Here is a 15,766-nt window from a genome sequence, read left to right as displayed (position 1 = left end):
CGAAGAGGGAGTGCAATATCGTCGTCCAATAACCCACTTGAAAAAGTGGCCGGCTTCACCCTCAAAAACTTTTTCAGATTCATCCACAGGCTCATATCCACCCCCAAAGCAGCAACCAACACACTCGTTCATGTGCAGAAGTGAAGAAAGGAACACGAAGGATGCCGTCGTCAACGAACATCTACGCCAGGCATCTAAGCGAACAGAAGACACAGGAAACGATGGTGATCCCAAGAAACATCGCGGTCTAGCTCAAGGACGTCCCAGTCGAACAAAGAAAGTACCAGGACGATACACCTAAATTTTGTTATTAATTTAGTTGAGAGTAGGAGAGGGATGTAGAGTTATAAGTTTATAGGCGCGAGAGTGAGAGAGCTCTCGAGTAATAAGAACTGGTGAAGTCAGTCGATAATGAACCAGCGCTTGGATCGGTTGCAATAAAGGACCCCTAACGAAGTCTACTCGTGATTTCTAATAACGCTTGAGAACGTTGTCCCTGGGAAGATTCTATAGCTGTAAATGACATTTTTCAGTACAGAAATAATAATTTATCTTTAGCTTATCGAAAAAAAGCACATTGCCAAAAGAATGTATGGATTTCAATGGTGATAAATTTCACCCCAAATTACCTCATAGTATCTTATAGAATTATCGAATTTAATCCATTAACTAGACGATAGAAATTTTACCAATAGCCATAGAGGTTTACTGGAGCACATACCAGTACTTGTTTTAAAATTATACTGGGGCTGAGTCACTCCACGGTGAGAACGAAGTGAAAAAATCTCACGGTGAAAAAAGACGTGTGCGAATCAAATGGGAATCACTTTCACCGTGCCTATTACGGTTGTCACTTCACCGTGAAGTGACTCCCGTGATAAGCCCCACTATTTCGAGAAAAATGTACATGAAGCTAGTTAATTGGAAATTGTTATAGAAATTGATCAATTTCACCCCGTTCCATGGTACCGTTCTTTGAACGGGCACACTTCTGAACGAAGTAGCTTCACTGTTTTCGCCATCACGGTTAGAGCCCGACTAATAGAGCTGTCAAATTGTTTCTGCTGACTCATGGGTTACTATGATTGACTGCACTGCCGTAATCTCGCAGACTGACGTATGCGACAGCGAGTAAAATTTACAGTACGAAGCTTTTTCCAAAAACGTTTGTTAGGACGAATTGCAACAATCTGATCTGTACTAAATGCATTATGATCACAATACATTGCCGAACGTATAATTTGTGGAAAAAGGGTTATTCACTGAAGTTATGTTACCAACGTCATTTTGTTGTAGAAACCGCGATTTTTTTTTCGCTGTTTCTACAACCGATTGACGTACATCCATCGTAGTATGCGACAAGTCGCTCACCTTTTTTTTTTTCATAATCAGGCAAATAGTCGCGATTCGAGAATACTTTTTTGGAAATGAATTTGGTTTGGAATATAATAGCATTCGCCTCTGCCATCTTCCATCTGCACTTCTTCCGTACAAAAAGCAAGTGCGCTTTAGTTGTCCACGAGCATGGACCAAGCTTCGTGGCCTTAGAGGGCTCCTCCGGAGTCCAAATTTCTCTGCTAATGTCATTCTCGGTAATCACCAGTTATCCTAGGTGCATGCACTTGCCAACTACCTCGAATGCATCCCCGCTAAGCTGAACCCGTGGTCGGAGATTAACACGGTCTTCTCTGGGGTCAATTGTAGGCTTCTGTTCATCATCCCGTTTAAGGAAATATCCATACTGGTGGTATTCGATAATTTTGGGATGTTTTCCAGAGAGCAGAAGTCGTCATCTTGGATTTCAAAGGGGCTTAATTTCTGGCCTCTAGGCATCATTCTGATTCCGGAAATTCTCATATTGGGCCATTTTGGTATGTTATTAAGAAACTAGAAATAGTCTCTTGGGGCAATTCTTGGCTCCTGGGCATCATTTCGATCATTTTAAGCTGGAAAAATATGTGTTTTACTTGGAAGAGAGAGGTGTCGTACCACCATAGAAATATTTCCTGCTTCCGAAAGCATCTACAAGCTAAATTTGGTTTGATTTGCGAGTCGTTGAATGCAATAAGGGCATCACAAACATAGTTGGGTTGGATTTACGTCACGTTGAGTAGAAGAGGCGGTTAGGTCATTGCGTTTTCGTGAATTAATGACGCTATTTTTTACACTTTTGATAAAATTTCGGTGCCTATAGGTCCGGTTTGGTGTGTTCTATCGTTTCATCGCAAAAAAAACACAAATCGGACACTTTGGCGCTTACGTCAGTCTGCGAGATTACGGCAGTGCATAGGTAGTTTCGTCAGTGCGTGTGAAGGTAAACCCTTGAAAAATCGCCTGTTTTTGTTCATTTTTTTACCGCAAGAGTTAGGGAAATATTCTACGAAATTTCTGATAAGTTCTCAGAAAAGATTTTTATTGGAAACAATTTTATTAAATCAATAGTGTATGATATAGATTTTTCCCAGGCTAAAGGAATTTTTTTGATAGTACGAGCACGGTATTTACAATCAATCAGATGGTTCCGGATGGTTTTAGACGTCACCTTCAATTCAAGTTCCGTTTTGGTGGCTGTAGATGTGAGGAATGCCTCTTTTTTACGAATTTCAGTACTCGGCGGTCATTCCTAGAAGTAGTTTTCCTTTCACCAGCGTGTTTCTGATTTCTTCTGATATTTCACCGATTTTTTAACTACGTTCTGAGAGCAGTCGATGGTTTCTGCTATTTTTTTGAAAGTTTCATCTTCGTATTGTAGTTTTTGATCAGCCGTTTTGTATCAGGGCTGAAATGTTTACCGCGACCCTTTACCGGTAAACGAAAAGCAAAATTATAAACCCAACTAATGAACAGAAAACCGTAAATCAATATTTTTTATTAAGCAAATGGTATTATCAGCCACGTCACGATGTATAGTTTACTTTACACCTATTATTTTTTCCACTTAAAAAATTGGTCAATGAAAGTATTTTTTCGCTCACAGACAAAATACCATGAATTTCGACATCAAAATTCCACAACGAAAAATCTTTGAGTTGTGCTGGTGTTGCACGAAACGGACGACATCCTCACCTGACTTTTAGGACGTGGCCGGTGCCGTTCTTGGTCTATAAAAAATTGGGTCATTGAATGATTTTTTTGTTCGCCTGAAGGGCATTGGGCAAAAGTGCCACTGCGACAGGAATGTTTGTCCCACATTTGCTTTACACAGATTACAAGATGCTCAAACTCATGAATGAAAATGAAATGTAGCTGCACCTTAGTTTTGCAAAAAAATTTGTTGCTGTGATGCAAAAAGTTCATAATCGAAACAAATTTTGCTGCTTGGGGATTCGTATCATTCTCTGGATTGTTCGTAGTATGTTTATTTTCAGCATGCTGCCTTACTAGGGCTGCGATTCCTAGTCTCGCGACGAGGCTGCCGTCTTGGGTGTAGCTGGCGAGACACCGCATTTCATAGTTCAGCCGTCCGCTCCGGATCAGTCGCTGTTTGAGCCGCCCCTGACCTGGGGAACAGACGCTCAGGCAAGCTGCTCTCCAAGTAGATGTGGTAGAACTAAAATGCCACTTAAAAAAAACAGAGAAAAACAAACAAAATTGTAAAACTTTTTTTTGTAAATTGCTACTGAAGGCAACTTTAAAATAGGATAGTAGAAACTTCGAAAAATGAAGTTCAGCTGGTAAAACTCGAGCTCACAACTTCGGATCCCCGGTCAGATGCATTTCCGATTAGGCGATTAATATCTTGTTCCGTTTTGCGCTCTCTCTCTCTCTCTCTCTCTCTCTCTCGCTCTTCACACTTTATACATTTACTCAGCAGAGTTGTTTCTGTATCCATGTGGACGTCTGCACGGTACTGCCATCCGAAAATTGGTAATAATGTGTACGAATGTTTAGTTCTCAAGCATGAACCTTTCCGCAAGAATCAACAATTAACGGTGCATCATTCAAAATTAAGTGTACCATCAGAAATTCCTGATAACCGCTATCGGCGCGCTCTATAGCCAAGTTTTTCACTCTTGCCGAGGTTAATAACACAAAAATCGGGTGCCCCGGTGAACCTGACTATATGCACAATAGTTCTGTAACCTGCCTTGCGACATATCAAACTTTAAGTTTTGGTAGAATGGGACCTGAAAATAAATATAACTCCTTAATATAAACCCCCACTCTGACAGTCAATTTCAAATTCAAATTGAAGTGCGAAAAATATGGCAATAGCTTTAAGCGCAAAAAATTACAATATCATTAATCTGCATGTTATCTTAAGCGTCGAGCTGACCAAACTGCTACACCTTTTCATATACAATCTTGAACAGCTCAACGTTCGATGACGGACTATGCACGATAAATCGGTTTTGCTCATAGCGACAATTTTAAGAGAATTTAAGTCATCAGATGGCAGCACTTACCGTCGGAAATCGGTCGTGTTCAAAATGTATGAAAAATATGGAAGTTAGGTATCTTGTTCAGGTTATCTTTGCTGTAAGACGAGTCAGCTATTTTTAATTTAATCTTAGGCAGTTAGTGGATGGATGGTGATGAAATTTATTACCTAGAAATCGGATAGCAGAAACTTTTAAAAGGCTAGTTCTGCAGGCAGGACTCAAGCCCACATATTTTGATTTAGGGTTCAAATCCCACAACTTCTGAACGAAAACGCGTTTACAAGTTTACGGTGTACAACTTATGAATCATTATTATTTTTAAATTGTCATCATTCTAGTGTTGTTTCTTTGCAAATTCATTCTAGATTCATATTTCGCATGTCGCAGAAATAGCGGGACAAACGGGAATTGATCGAAAGCCATTCAAGACACCGAATATCAATTGTTTATATAAGCATTTATTTTAACTATCGCTTATTAAATTTAATATTATATCTTTTTCTTCTTCTTCTTCTTTCTTTCTCTTTTGCTTCCGGCTCCGTTTTATTTTTGTTAATAGCGCTTCTAAACCGAAAAAAATACTTAGGACTAATACAAAATGTACAATATCGACATTGAGGAAACCCAAAGAAGTTTCGTCGTGTGTATGTGTATGTGTTTTGCTCTGTTACACTGTAGTTCACACAACGGCAGCGATTCGGCGCATCCGCCCTTCACGGTTGGGTTTACACGTTTTGTTGCATTGCGCCAGGTTTAATTTTGTCTTTCACCTTTTTTAATTTTGTTGTTCGGAAGGTTTTCTGCTTCTCTTCGAATATCCTTAAAGTTTTTAATTTATTTTGTTTGGTTGAAAACCACAATTTTTTTTTTTTTTTTTGAAAGCAACCGTGCTTGCGGTGACCACACATACAGTTGGAAGATTCGTTCAGCTAGCAAAAATACACCTCGATGAGGGATGTTTCTAGTAGGTAAAAGCATTTTGGAATCAGTAGTGAGTTGGTTGATAGTAGCAGACACCGGAGTCTGCCCAGGTTATGTTCAAGCGAAACTGATTGGGATTTCCGGAATGAACAACAGCTAGGTAGTGAGCTTTCGTGATTTGTTCGACACTTTCCTAGCAAACGCTATGCTTTGTGTGTATTTATTTTAATAGTCCCCTATCGATTCATCATGAGCGACGATTTTTTTTTTCCTATCTCCAACTGTACGTGATTACGATTTTGCTATAGTTTTTTTTCTGTGTTCAGTGATGGGACTATTATCGGTTGTGTTAGTGTTTTGTCTCTTTATTGTTCTACTGATGATGTCTTAAACGTTTAGTTTTATGCTAGTTTTGTTCTGCTTACACAAATAAATATTTGAACAAAACAGATTGTAATGTATTTGCTATCTTGTTGGACTCTAAGATGATTTGTTCTGGGTTTATAGCATTTTGTTTGGTTGGTTTTGGATGTCACTAATATTGGTATATACTTTTTCGCCTATTTTTCTCATATTTTCTCAATAAAAAGTTGATAAATATGCGTCGACTTTCCATTTTTTTTTATTTCTTCTGGGAGTATTATCCTTTCCTATCGCATTTCACTGTCCAAATTTGTTCGTCATCGTGATCTCTATGTATATCCTTGATAATAAATATATACCTTAATAAAGTATTTAATGTTATTTTTTTTATATTTATTATATAGTTTCAGACTTTTTGTAACATTTTCTCATATTATTCTTATTTTCCATTTTTCTTCTTGATTTGATCAGAATCCAGCATAACCAAGGAGCACTCAAATATATTTAATCTTTCACCTCACTGCAGATGTTCTCATGCGTGATTGTTTTTTTTTTTGTGTATGTGTGTTGTGTGGTTTGCTTTGCCTTCACTTGGACTAGTATATGTTCAGATACTCTACCACCATTTGTTGTTTGTTTCCTGGGAATTGGATCGTAATGCAACAATTACGATATTTAATTCTCTTCGAAATCTAGTATCGTTTTTTTATTTTTCTTAATTTTATGAGTTTCTACTGTTTCTAAGAAATAACGTAAAAGAATAGTATTTGAGATATCTAATGTAGCCAGGCAGAGTTTTTGGATGCGAACTTATAAAGATTGCGAATTTTAGCTCCATTCTTATGTTATTATTATATTGTTTTGTTTTATTTTAACGATACTTATGGCTTTGCTTTGTTGTATTTGAGACAATTTAGTAGTTGTTTTCATGTAAAATGTGCGTTATTTCACTTATCATTTTTTTTTGTTTAATTCTTCTTGTTTGTAAGTGGTTTTCTATTTGTCGATAAACTGTGGTTTGTCGCATTGATTTTCAAACATGATATTTTCCGATAATCTAGTTAATCTAAACAAAAATGAGTAAAAATTTAAAAAAAGTTATCAGCAAAAATTTACACTGCTTTTATCACAACAGAGGAAACATACAAAAAGATAACCTATTTGTCGGCACAACGCAAGCAAATTGGAAACAAAAATCTTCGACACCGTTAGACTATGTTTGAATTTTCACATTAGTTAATGAAACACACAGGGCAGTGATCTTTAGACTTTGTTATCATTCATACAACACTTTTCGTGGTATTATATAATATTACGTTAGAGTAGTTCTGGTATGAAGGCGGCAAGTTTTACTCAAAAAAACCAAGCAGCTAAACAAATACAGCCGAATGTAACCGAACGCGATGGCATTGCGAGTGATGCTAACCTAACTTTTATTATTAGTTATTAAAGCAAAGAATAATTTGATAGTCCTTAAACTATTTTCTCTGGTTTTAAACAGTCAAAAGGTTGTTCACAAATTTGAGCATTGGTTAAATAAAATGTTTAAATTTTTAGGATTAAAACAATCAATATAAGGTGTAAATACTCAAGATATTTTAATAATTTTTTTTTCTGTACCAGTTTTTATATACTATAAAAATAAAGAAAACTACCTGGAAATTTTGAAAACCACAATCAATTTTCAGTTCTTGCCGTCTTTCATTGCAAAAACAATGCCATCAAATTATTATGATTTTAGAACACTTTCGGTAGACAACACATGCAGGTTAAAGTAGGCTTTACCAATACAATTGTCAAGTAAACAAAAGCGTATTGATGAAGTTAGTTTTTAGAGCGCTTTACTATCCGCTAAGTGATTTTTGTGTTGCTTTCAATTGCTCTCAGTGATTTTCTTTGTTGGATTTAACTCTTTTTTTTTTAATTTCTTTTATCGGGGCATTTTTAATAGAAAAGAACTGTTTCGATACGTATAAAAATGATAGTTTCCAATTAACGGGTGTTGTTGTGAATTTCAAAACAAAGTTAAAGGCCTTCTACATGAGTTCTAACTGATTTTTGCTTCACTCCCGGTCAATTTAAATGAATTTCTGTTATGGTCAAAAAGATTTTTTCCAGAAGAGTTTTCATTAAGCGGTTGGTTCAAAGACTAGTAACAATTTCCACAGATTTTCGCCTCGCCTCAACTCAAACTTATCAGAAATATGTTCCTGGATATTGCATAAAACCATTAAAACCGCTTCTGGTTAAGCGAACGCGAGATTTTTCCTATCAAAATTAACGCAAAAAATGAACCAAAGTCCCGTGAAATTGCCGTTTAATTCACCTCGGAAGTTTGTAAAAAGGCCGTGGAGTAAACATTCGCCGGGTTCGTCGTTTCTGAAGACTTAATAGATGTCCCCCCGTGGGCAAACGGAGAAACGACGAACCCGGCGAGCAATCACTTGAGGCTTTTTGACGTGCTACTTTACAATTTTTTTTCGCTTTTATCATTCAAAGTTAGCAAACCCAGTACCGAGAAAATGATTACACGCATCAAAATTACACGACTGCGCATTGGAATCATAAAAAACAGAACGACCATCGAATTTATAGAGAAAATATTGTGATGTACAAGATCCGACAAAACAAAAATAAATTACAAAACCCTTCTGAACATTAATCTATTGATTCTGAATGATTAAAAGAGTCACAAATTTGATTCAATTTTTGAATTATTATATTCAAGAAACATTAAATCGTTTAATCAAGATTCTTTCGGATACGTTTTTTCGCTGTGCGTAAAATAAAAACCAAAAATACGACAAAACACCATCGAGTAAATTGTTTTTTTTTTTTTTGCTTTGTCCCATGATCATAAAGCACAGTTCCCAAACTTCCCAGAATTCAAATTCATCTTGTGACAATAAACACGACACATGCATTGTAAGACATAAAGTGCTTCTCACTCTATATGCTTTTTCAAAAGCTTATGGCTTGTTTGAAAAGAATTTTCATTAAGTTAGCCGTAGCAGCGCTCACCATCAGGTTAAAAGCTTGAAGGGAGTAGGTATAGCGCTGCTTACTTGTCTAGCTGCTTAGGTTATCTGACATATCGATATGAGTTTTATTTAGTTGGCTTTCATCCTAGTTTCGAAATAAGTTGGTAGCTTAAAATTTGTAAAACAAAACAACAAGCAACCAGAAAATTTTAAACATCAATTTCTCGCAACGCCACCGACATTCGTTAGCATCCGGCGAAACGAGTCGTCTTACTGTCCACTTTTGGCTATATCATTTTGTTCATTTACCTGCACATGTTATCCGGTTGATACTATATATTTTGTGTTTCGGGTACCTGTCGTTAGTATTATCCTGTAGTAGCTCCCGAAGAGGCTGCCAGCTTCTTTCACTACACTGACTACTTTTTTTTCGCTTTCCGAAATTCGGCAACTATACTGCACTAGTAATGATTGAATGTGAGCTTCTGTTCCATATCGCGGTTTCTCGTACTAAGTGGAAGTACACCTCTACACTGTGACAGGGACGTGCATCTATTCAACAACATCAAAACTTTTTATTTTATTCTGTCGTCCTGTTCATTCAATATAGACCAACAAATAAAGCGGGAAACGAAAGGGGAATGCACCTATACTTCGGATACGTATAACTCTTTGATGATATCAGGTGCTGAGTTTGACAAAGGCCCTAACTGCGGGGGAGTTTTACTTTACTGAATTGTATATGTTTCTCTATATTTTTTTGTCTGTCTGTCGTCCGTCGCTTTCTCGCAGTTTATTTTTGTTTTATGAGCCTAAGAATGAATTGGCAGGACATTTACTACGCTCCAATCGCATTTCAGTTGCTTTCTTGTGTTTACCAAGTATTATTTTGTTACATGATTGATAATTTATTTTCTTCTCTAAAACTCTGGTGGAACTCAATGTTGAGAACTGAGGGATAGAACGGTGTTCTATATACTTCCATTTAAATACACGCTAATCCATCGTTATCTGTTTTAATTAGCCTATTCATTATACCTTTTTTTAAATATATATATTTCCCTATCTATATCTGCATCCACATAACCTTACAGCACTTCCTAAAAAATCTATACTGTTTTGCTTTCCTTTGGTTTTTTTAGTGTTTATTCACGCGAGAACCGATTCTTGCAACGTGTATAATGCGTCTAAATGTCTTTGTTCTGTCTGCTTTGTGTTTCTGTTGCTCCATTCAATAGCTCATTCGGTTTTTAATGTTAGTCCTTTCCATCTTGTTCTTGCTGTTGTTACTGACTGCGGTTGCCTATTTCTTTGAGAAATTTTCCATTACGTAGAGTCAACCGGGAAAAAGTGTCTATATTTTCTTATATTTTTTTTTGTTTGCGTTTGTCTGAATCTATCGAATATGTTCCTCTAATGAAGCGAAATAGCGGCAGTGATCACACGTTAATATTGTCCAAATATCGGCTGGGTATTTTCCGTAGTTAGTGAATTTATTGCACTTGCTTAATGCGTTTTTTTTCCTAGTGTGGCGTCTGTATACATATTTGACTATATAATGATTTTTTTTTTCATTTTTGTTTTATTCTCAGATAAATTGAGCGAAAGAAATGCAGTAGAAGATAGCCGGTCAAAAAAAGTTTTATTTCATTCAAGTTGGAAATATAATAATTGAAACCGATAAAGAAAATATTGATTAAAAACCAATATTCCTATCTTAAATCCACTTTCCGAAGATAGTTAAGAAACTTGCAAAACTTTGTGTTGGTAACCTAACTTTAATGGGTTTCATTTGACTGATTTTAATAGAATTATAAGAAATTCAAAATTAAGTGATGCAGCTGTCAGTCGTCAGACTAAATTTTACAAAAAAGATCACGAAACTTTGATAGTTTTGTTGCAGTGACAACTTCCATTGGATCGCCACGTTGAATAAATTAGGATTGGGCAAAGTAAAAAATTTTTTGATGTTTGAAATTTTCCTTCGGGAAGTCTTACTTGGTCTATTATTGCAGTGCATTCGATTAAAATGTTTAACCCAATCCCAGTGGAGAGAAAACTTCAAACTCTTATTACTCATCTACTATAGGAACAATTGACACAAACTGTATTGCATATTAAAGATTAATCAAATTTGCAAGTTTGAATCAAATTAAAGTTTGAATGGTTAGGTGATGCCATATGGCATCACCTGCTGGGAATGCGTTAAGAAAATGTTCATCGCTTCTTTAGCGGCTCTCACTTAACTTATGTAACACCTCAAGATAGCTTCTTAAATAAACGAAATAATGACTGAATGACCAACCAGGCAACATCTTGATTCTTAAACCTTTTTGAGGTGGGCGATTTTTGTCGCATTCTGAGAAAAACATAATACAGTGCTTTTTCGATTTTCGAAAAAACATATTCCCGTCAATACAATGAAACTAATAAAAATCAGTTCTAGATTTTAATGCTATTCAACAAAAAATACTAACCTCCATCATTTCCTCAAATTCACAGCCTCGCTAGATTCATCGGAAAGTTTTTTTTTTGACCGTGATAAAATCTAAACTGCACTGTATTTGTAAATCAAGAAATATTTTGATTGAAATAAAACCTCTGAAACCACTGACAAAAGTGAATGCTACTTTGTTTTGTTTTTGGTTGGGTAAATGAAAAAGCTTAACAAACTGCTGATGTTGAGCCGAAAGGTTACGGAAAATGAAGGTTTAACTCACATTGAAAATCAAACTGAGATAACTTTCTCATAATTATAAAAGTATGCGAGGAATAGTGAAGGGCTCTAATCTAGTAGAAGATTTAGATTTAGTAGATTTAGTAGAAGATTTAGAGCATTAAGAATGGATATGGGTTCCATATGAAGTGAAGAAAAATTACAAACATGGCATTGACCATCACGGATTTGGTTCAAAGTTTGGAGAATTATTCATCTAGGTTCACTTTGAAAAAACTCCAATTTAGGTGTAGATTGAAGTACCCCCTCTACGGTGCAAAATAACGCCTTTTTCGTTCAAAATCTCTTTTTTTTGTTTTCTTACAATTCATAGACGTAAGATGTCGGAAAAGTACTGATTGATGATTTTTTAAGAAAATAAATCAAGGAATCTAGAAAAATATAATTTTTGACCGAAAGTGTTGCCCGATAGACTATTTTTGTATTGCAAAATCAAACTTATATTTTTTGGCAAATGTTGCCATTTTCAGTTTGTATTTGATGTTTTCATCGCGTTTCTTTGAAAATTTCACATAAGAAACAACTATCTCCCCGAGGTAATATGAGTCAGTCTCGAGATATACTATTTTTACAAAACCAGTTTAGAAATTCTCCATTTTATTTCAAAAAATCTTATTTATTGTTAAAAATCTGTTAATTTTCTAACCCAAAGAACAACCCAGCAAATAATTTTTAGAATTTTTCTACCTATCATGGAATCCAAATATTTGTTTCCTTTTTCAGCAGCAGTGTTGCCATTTTTTCTCTCAATTCTTTCCTAACGATAAATTTTTTTATCAAAATTTATGGATTTAGTCTATTGGTGTACCTACAGGGGGGCTAGGGGGGGCTATAGCTCCCACTAGGATTTCCCTAGCCCTTCCTAAAATTGAACATACCATTACTAATTTTGCTTCTCAAAACTGTACAGTTCGCACTAGAGGACTGAGAATTTCTAAATAATAATAATTTCTATCATCGACCACACCAAAATAGTTGTGAGTCTACTTCAACAAGGCAACAGTTTAATGAAAACAATGACGAGATTGGATACGCATTTACTCCTTTTTGCCCCACCTCCCTATCTCTTCTTTTGCTTTATTCACGCGCGTTTTGATTTTATCAACAAACAGCTATCAAAATCCAAGAGCGGACATTTTCCCGAATCGTTTAAAAAAAATTTCTCCTGATTGCATTTAAAGGTATCGCCGATTCCGGTATATTAGATATTAGAAGATATTCGGTAATTCTTTGTCGACTTGCTCCAGCTACTGCTGCAGTGCTGAAATCGGATCTCACGAGGAATACAAAAAAAAAGTAAGAAAAAAGCCCTAGGATTTTTTCTTAGTTATGCCAATGCTCTCTACCTTTTCTTTCATCATTGAACTATCATCGCTTATCGCATCGCTTTTGTATTGTTTTATTCTACGGTAATATCAAATTGAAAATAGTTTTATTTCAATTGTTCTCGTCATGATGGAATAAACAAACATGAAGAGGAAATATAAAAAAAAAATTGTAACTCCAATTGGCTTATTTTTTTATTTAGTCTGCGCGTTTTTAATATTTTCGTAAGGCTTAAAAATCATTAACTTAATTGATTGATAGGGGGGGGGGGTGGGAATGGCAACACTGCTGCAAAAAAGGAAAGATATCTTTGGAGTACTTAAGAATCAGAAAAATCATAAAAAAAAACATTTATTTTGTTGTTCAGATATTTTCCAATAAATATGTTTGAATATGATATGGAAAATATCGAAACTGGTTTCATAAAAATGGTATTACTCGAGACTGACTCACATTACCTCCGAGTGATAGTTGTTTCTTACGTGAATTTTTTCAAGGAACACAATAAAATTATTAAATTCAAAATAAAAATGGCTGCATTTGCCGAAAAAAGTAAATTTAGTATCAAAATACGAAAATAAAAAAAAAATCCATCTGGCAACACTTTTGGTCAAACATTATATTTTATCTGTTACCATCACTACTGCTTACACGTTTGAACTACGAAATCACTTTGAAAAACAGCAAACTTTCAAAACTGGTAGTAAGCACCAAAGGACAGTAGTATTATGTTTCAGAAAATATGTTTTATTTCATTGCGTGCATGGAGTTTATCATAATGAGTATTTGCCGGGTAAGAATAGAGCAAAAAAATTGGAATCAAAGCACAAGAAATGTTTTTATTACTGTTTGACACCCCTCCCACCTCTAAAAAGTAAGCTTAACCAACATAAAGTATGTAATGGGACAACATTGGTCGTAAAGCATCTAAAAACCAATGTATTACAAGCAACGATACTTTAAGGAAAATTCAAGTGCGAGGACATTCTCATTCCGATAGAACTAATTTTTACTTATGATGTGCCCTTTGAGTTTAAACGTATCCAAAATCCGATTGGCTATGCATTTGCATTGACTATAAACAAATCGCAAGGTAAACCTATGGAAGAATGTGGAATCAATTCAGAATTCCCTTGCCTTCAATGTTCAAAATAATTAACCCTAGAAAGATAATCTACGTCAATTTGACTTCACCCTTTTAGTGACATTACCATCGTCTTTTTCAAATAGTGCGAATCCGTTCTCGTTTTTCAAAAAACTGATTTCTGGTATTTGTTATGTATCGATGGGTTAACTTCATAATGATCAAAAATCATTTAAAATGCAAGTTTTGTTAATAAAATTCAAACAAAAACATGCATTATAAATGATTCAAAATTCATGCATCCACTTAACGCCAAAATAAGATTATCTAAATAAGAAGGGAAAAAAGAGCGGAACGAAGTTTGTCGGGTCAGACGTTCAGACGTTCAAACAAGAACAACATTGGTCGTAATTTCCGTGTAAATTTTCAAAGAGAAAAACTTAATAAATCAGTTATACGTTAGCGCCGGGTGATCTTAACTGTTTTAAGGGGTTATATACCTTTTTAGTTTTCAAAAAACCGAAAAAAAATATTACATTATCTTCAAATACAACATCTTGAGAACATTTTTAGAAATTTTCATAAAGATCTGAGCAATAGGAAGGAAGTTAGAGCGATTTGCAGCGCGCTTTGTAACGGCCGCATAAGCTAAACTTGAAAGTTTACACGCGATTATCTCGCAATTTTAAGCGCTCAAAATGTGCATTTTTTTTGGGGAAAACGTTCTCGTTTGCACTGAAAACAAAATACTCATAAAAGCGATCGTTCAAGGACACGGCACACTTCTAAACTAATGAAATAATGAGTTTTTTGATTTCGGTTGACCCGCTGAGTCTCTATCAGGATCACTGCAAGCCTCTGCAAAAAAATAGCGTTTCGGGGAAACGGCCATTACTCCAGTAATAATTAGTATATCTCAAAATCAAACGTATTTTTTTGTCGTTGATAAATTGTACTTTCAGAAAAATACCACTTTGATGCAACAAAGATGGTGCTATGCACTTAAAAATAAGTTCAAACTTCCCTCATTTTTCTCGACCAAAAAGGTATATAACCTTTTAAACAAAAACTGTTTCGGAAAAAGTCAACACGAACCCAGTAATTTAAAAAAATTTGTAAAAAGTGATCAGTTTCATCCCTTTCCATGTAAATGAGAATAAACCATATTACGAGACGTTTCAGAACTCAGTTCATGAATGAAAAATTGACAGGAAACACTGACCCACTCAGCAGGCTCCGTGACTACTATTAGTTCGAAAAATGGTCTATATGGCGAGTGATAGAGATCGCAGCAAACCAAGAGCGCGAATAGACGTAAATTTTTGACGTGGTTTTAATTTTACTATAAAAATTTGCAAATTATGTTCTTCGTGGTACATTTTCTTAATTACCAGTAGTGCAATGGTGTTTTATTGTTACGTGCTTGAGGTCTTGTTATTAAAGTGTTTCAGAAAAAGAAAAAATGCCATCGCAGATCGATCTGGCATAATAGTAGAAACAGGCGTTCGTGATAGCATCAGAGCCCCGCGATTGGTAGTATTTCTAGATCGGAGTCGAGTTGCTTTGGAACAAAAGCCGTCCTAGAAAAAGTGACAGTGACAACAGTGAAAAATTTGGAAATCAAAAAGATTGACCACCATCATTTCTTAACTGTCGCTGCAGGCGTTCAAGGTCAAAGCATTTTTAGTTTCGATTTCAGTGGCAATTTGGGTCCGTCAAGGGCGAACGTCGACAAGAATGGAATCCTGGATGGTGAGTTCGTTCCATGTGATTGTTCACAAGTGAAGGGAGCCATGAATTTTGCTTAAGAAACAGGGGATATACACACACTCTTAGCATTTATTGCTCTCAAATATATTTCCTAATTCACATTCGTTTCAGAGAGCGAGTAATGGCGCTATAACCAAGCTTAGGAAAATGACTGGAGAGCGACACTATACTGACGAATTTTCTCTCTTTTCACTCTAACAGC

Source organism: Wyeomyia smithii, chromosome 2 (genome assembly GCF_029784165.1).
Source record: "Wyeomyia smithii strain HCP4-BCI-WySm-NY-G18 chromosome 2, ASM2978416v1, whole genome shotgun sequence".
NCBI classification, from domain to species: domain Eukaryota; kingdom Metazoa; phylum Arthropoda; class Insecta; order Diptera; family Culicidae; genus Wyeomyia; species Wyeomyia smithii.
This window is presented reverse-complemented; position numbering follows the sequence as displayed.